At 40.3% G+C, this 6000-nt stretch overlaps 1 non-coding gene across 1 annotated transcript; it reads left to right on the top strand.

The window, feature by feature from the left end:
* The first annotated feature begins 672 nt into the window (after positions 1-672).
* On the top strand, positions 673-779 carry LOC112087636. Its single transcript, XR_002900183.1, has one exon. It is a non-coding gene; the product is annotated as a small nucleolar RNA R71 (small nucleolar RNA).
* Positions 780-6000: the final 5221 nt, after the last annotated feature.

The raw sequence follows: 6000 nt of genomic DNA, 5'->3' as shown, positions 1-6000 counted from the left end.
AGTTGCTAAATTGATTGCTCAAGTCTTCTGATTTGCGAGGCTAGCTGGTTTGTTGTGACTCCTTGGTCCTGTCCAAATTGACTATTGAATTCTGCAACTTGGTAATTGTATTGTGTTTGTAGCTGGAAGCCTCCATTTCCTCCAAAATTCCCATTTTGGAATTTGTTTTGGAATGGTCTCAGCTGCGGTGGGTAATGCTGATCTTGGGGATTCTCTACATTTGGATTTCGGTAAGAGAGATTTTTGAAGTTGGCATTGTGGAAGTTGCAGTTAAAACCATTGTTGAAGCGGTTCGGATATGGTCCTTGTGGTCCTACATAGTTCATGTCGTCTTCTTTAAAGTCTGGATTGTTGTGATCAGTTTCACAAAATCCTTCATCTTCTAAGCCATTGGTGGTCTCACAAGCATGGACTGGGAGAATATAGCTCTTGAGGAGTTGTCTTATCATGTTCTTTAACTCAGTTTTCTCCTTTTTATCTGTTCTGGTCGGCTTTGTCGAACGATTGTATTCCGGACAACCATTGCTATTAGCTTGAGCAACATTTTCGATGAGAGCTCTTCCTTGTGTGATTGCCTTTTGTCCAAAATCTCTATTGCTGGCTGTGTCAAGTGAGAGCTTGTACTTTGGTTGCAATCCTCTATAGAATGTGCTTAGCAGGCGTGATCCGGGAAATCTATGGTGTAGACAATCACATTCATACTCCTTAAAACGCTCCCAGGCTTCATAAAAAGATTCAACCGGACCTTGCTGGAAACTTTGGATCTTGTTTCTCAGCAGGTTCGACCTTGACTTAGTATAGAAGTGGTTTAGGAAAGCGGTTTTGCATTCTCCAGTTAGTAATCGATCCTGCAGGCAAATATTTCAACCAACGGTGAGCTTTATCACTTAATGAAAATGGGGAACTTGGTTTGTTCTCATCATGCTGCAGATTTCTTCGAAAAGCTCAATGTGATCCATTGGATGTTCAGAAGGGACTCCATGGAATTCATTTTGTTTCACCAAAAAGATTATTTGAGGCTTGACTTCGAACTCACTGAGGTTTTGGAATGGTACTTGAATCACATATCGATTCTGAAAGTTCTGAGTTAGTGTGTCTTCGGTGTTGATTTGCAGGCTGAATGGGGCGGTTATTGCATCCATTCGGCTGTGTCCTTTGGTTTTCATCTTCAGCAGCATTGATTGGTGCATTAAGATCTGCACGTTCTTCTCTCCTCTGGTCTACATCACCTCGTTTTTGGGGATTTATTGGAGGGATTGGATTTCCATTTCCATCGAGCTGAGGTTAACCATCTACTCTATGATCATCATCTCGGTTATCACCATGATCGGAATTGTCATGGGCTTCATTAAGGTTTTGGTTTACGGAATCTCTAGGTTGGTCATCATTGGCCATCCTTTGTGTTAGTCTAAATCTTCGAAGTTCTCTTTCCTGTGTGTCAATCTCATCTAGAATCGGAATATTTGCTGCAGGTTTGCGCCTGGTAATCATGCACTTTCCTAAAGACAGAGAGAAACAAAATAAAAGAAAGAGATTTCAGAAACTTATGAAGGAACTAGAGATCAGGTGTCTAGAACAGAAATTAGAACAAGAAAAATAAAAAGGCAGCAAAACAAGTCCCCAGCAATGGCGCCAAGGGAACAAGTTTTACCCTAAAAGAAACAAATGAAAGCCACAAGTGCACAACTAATCAATTTAGTACATAGGGATCGAATCCAGAGGGATTTGTGTGCCAAGTACTTTTCTACGGTTTCTAAGTTTATGTCTAGACTAAATCGGATTTTAAGAGGTTGGTGTGTGTCACGATTTAAACTAAAACAAAAGAAAGCAAATAAATCTATCCTAAAAAGAAAGTGGAGTATCAAATGAAAGCAAGCAAAAATGAAGATCTAAGTAAGCAAGTAAATAATCGATGGGTTATGAACAGTAACTAAAAACGTTGGTTTTTCAGGAACTCTAAGAGGATCATAATCGGTTTTAACAACTAGGGCTATAGATTGGGATTATTAAATATTTTAACAATATCTATGTCACTGTCGTGATCATAACCAACTGTCTCTCGCAACCTTGACCAGTAGATTTCCACTCTGGTCCTGGAAGGGAGAAAACGCAGGAACTTGTATAGGACTCGTCATACTCACGACTCACCCATAGGTAGGTTTCCCTTCCTATGGCAGAATCGCCCGTTTCATTCTAGGTCGGATACTTAATGAAAACTTTCGCAACAATAACTATCTAGATCAGACACGAGGTGATCAATCAAGCATAAATTTTAAGAACAAGCCATTTAGCCATGACCGTGGTAAATGGCTTGTTGGCCACGGTACTGTAGCTTGCTGACTGTCTTCAAATGTCTCCGGAGCAAATGGAATATCTTGAGATCCAACCGTTGGAAGTCTCCAAACTAAGTGCATTTGAAAGCTGGTTGAGTATTCTATTACGTGTCCAATTTTAGGGATGATCAGACGGTGAGAAGGTCTTCGTCTCTCTTTGAGAGTTCTAACGATTTGAATTTTTTCAAAATAATATTTTTGTTCCAATGTGCACATATTTCTACCAAATTACCTGAAAAGTCTTTTAAAAATTCGAAAACATAGAAATCCTTTAAAAACCTTTAAAAATGGAGTAAAAATACCTGCAAAAGATATTAAAGTGATCCATAAAAATGGTCAAAATTTGGTGTTATCAGGTGTTTACCCCGAGGAGGCCACGCAGTGGAGGGTTAGCCTACCCGTTGATGTCGTGTTCCCAGAAAGGCACTCCTTAACCGGACCTCTGATACGATCTTTCCAAGGAAATCACACTCTTGATCGATTTGGCTGATAGATCTTTGACTCCAAACGAATTCACGGAGAAGATGCTAAGGGGTGGGTTGAAACCCGAAGATCCTTAGGCCCAGCTCGTGGTGAGAGGCTTGAAACAAGGGGTGACTAAGCTGGCTGATCGGATCCGCGGGAAAAAGGTGTTAAGGCGGGAGAACAGAGTTCCCGAAAATCCTTAAGCCCCTTTAACTACTTGAACGTCCCAACGAGACAAATGGGTGAAGGCTGCGTCAAGTGTAATGGACGACACTTGATAAACCTAAATGATCAAATGGCTAACCACCAAGTAATCAGAAAAGTTCACGAATAACAAAGGAGAAGTTTCTCTAAAATTTTATTAAGGAAAAGTGAATGAATAAGATCTGGGATCCCTACATCGTTTATATAGGCATACGAAAAGCATACTCGGTAATGACAATTTTATTAAATGAAGCTAAGACCAAAATAAATAAAGCTTGGACTGACTCCTCGGCTGCCTTGACTGTGTTGACTAACTCTTGGACTGCCAGTCGGGAAAGGAGTGTAAGCCCATAGCCTCGTTAAATCCTCCACCCGGAAAACCCATTGGGACAAAACCGAGTACAGGAAAAAGAGTACCATGAACTTACACGCCGGCCAAACCTCAATCCGATTCCTGGTATGATACTGAGGTCAAGATGGCAAGTGTAAGTTGATCTTCATTGATCCGTCTGTGAACCTCCATGTTCCTGATTCCTTCAAGCAAACTCCGAACAGCTACAACAAGCTTCCGGGACTTGGACCGCATCAAGGGACCCTCTGGAATGACTAAGGTTGATTCCAAAACCTCCATTTGTGCCTCTGGTTCAATGATCACATCATTCCCCCCCCACCCCCTCTCTTGAAAAGGACTTGTCCTCAAGTATGGTCCATCTGGAACAAAAGGAATGATGGCAGGAACATTAAAACTAGAACTCACGGCATACTTGATAACACCTGATTTTGACCACTTTTATGGATAACTTTCAATATCTTATGCAGGTTTTTTTACTCAGTTTTAAAGGTTTTATAAGTGTTTTCCATGTTTTGGAGTTTTAAAAGGCTTTTCAGAAAACTTGGGACTTTGGAGTGCATTTAGGAGCAAAAGTACATTTTTAGATAAATTCAGACCGCCAGACGTTTGGCAACCAATGAAGACCTTCTCACGGTCCGATCATCCCCAAATTGGGAGACATTATAGAAGAGACAACCAGCTTTCGAACACATTTAGAATCAAAGCAATCCAACGGTTAGATCTCAAAATATCATCAATGCACTGAAGGCCGGCCAACACAAGTCTAGTCAAGCACAAGTGCTTTCACCCGTGGCCAGCCTTCTTCCCACCGCGGCTCAGGAGGTTTCACCCCCGGTGGATATATGTCCGAACCTCAGGAGCCTAACTAAGGCCCAAGACACTTCCTGCACCCATTTTACAAGCCCTAGACGCCCAAGACTTAGAGAAACACTATAAATACTCATTTTTAGGTCTTTTGTAAGAGAGCCTCTTTCTTCTCTTTGAGAGAGATGATAACTAAGAATTTTTTAGGTTCTTAGAAGGGTTATCAAACCCTTTTTCTGTTGCAGTATAAAGGTTATTAATCCAAATATGTGGTAGTTAGGCACTAGTTTATGTAACAAGTTCTTAAGTCAAGTGAGACAAGAAAGGTTTTTGGTGATAAGAAACAAGAAAGCATAAAACAAGAAACAAGCAAAGCAAGATGATTGACTACTAAACAAAGCAAGAACCCAAACAAGATGATGATAAAGCAAGAACCCAAACAAGATCATTGATTAGGGTGCTTTAGATATTGATTCATGATGATAAGAACATAATGCAAAACTTACTACTCTTTAGTCTAGGCTTCTTAATCAGATTAATCCACTCTCATGACAGAAATCCTTTTGCAGATCACTTAATCAAGTCAAACAACCATTAGAGATAATCAAGCAATTAACAAGCATAATGTTCCAAGCCTAATAAGTGACCAGACAATCTCTAACAAAGAAAGACTGAATATTTTACAGAAAGACATAACAAGCAATCACATGTTCTCAAAACATTTTAACTTAGAACTCTAATCTAGATTAATCCTCCTATGAAGGCATTAACCTCTACACTAATCCATTTTCCAACCAAATTCTCATTTGTGAAATATGAATCAATGAGCATTAAGAAACAGTTCTAATATGTCATTTATGCATTAAACTATCACTCTCATGATGAAAAAGGCATAAACCCTTAGCTTAGCTCTTTCAAGCATTTCATCAAACACCTTGTGGGTGGAGAAATGTCTAAGCCCTAGATCAGAATGATGTGCAAAGATCTAGCGTTAAGAGCAGCTAACTAAGGAAATAAAATGAGAATCTAGACCCTAAACATCACAAATCAAACATCTAAAGCACCCTAATCTACACACCTAGAAGCTTAAAAGAAAACTACTCACTAATCATGAATCACGAGTCCAAATCCAATGATTCCACCTGTTCTGGATCTGTGACCTGCTAATCTCCAACTTTGCTGAAGACCCTGTAAACTGAATCAAACGTTAAAACTCCCCGAACAGGTAATCTTTCAGACGTATCGGATTGCTCCAGAATGGACGCGAGATAGGTCTGTCTTTAGATGGCCGTATCTTTCAACTCCGTGCTCCACATGCCCTGATTCGGACTGTTCTCAGCTGTTGACTCAATTATCTCCAACTTTTATGAAGACCCCGACAGCTGAATCGGACGGCAAGACCTTCCGGTAACATGATTTCTGAGATGTATCTGCACCTGAGATTTTTGGCCGAGAAACTTAACCAGCCGGTACGTGTTTTGGCCGAGAAATCCACCCGCGGTACATGAAAATCGCCGAGAAAAAGCTTCATGCAGTACAGGCTAGGGCCGAGAACCTCCAAAAGGCTGTTTTCACTATTTTTAAAGCTCTTATCACCATTTCTTTTCCTGCTTCACCTTTTCAGCTCCAAATAGCTCCAAATACACCTGATAAACACTCAAAACCATGCAAAGACTCATGGGGACCTAATACAACCCCTAAGCCCTAAAACAACACCTAAAGGACTAAAATGCATGAAATAAAACATGATTTGGAATGAATTCTACAACCTAAAATGATGCAAATTATGAACATATCAACTCCCTCACACTTGTCCTTTGCTTGTCCTCAAGCAAAAAAAGA

This window comes from Eutrema salsugineum, unplaced genomic scaffold, assembly GCF_000478725.1.
Source record: "Eutrema salsugineum unplaced genomic scaffold, Eutsalg1_0 scaffold_17, whole genome shotgun sequence".
NCBI lineage: Eukaryota > Viridiplantae > Streptophyta > Magnoliopsida > Brassicales > Brassicaceae > Eutrema > Eutrema salsugineum.
This window is presented reverse-complemented; position numbering and strand designations above follow the sequence as displayed.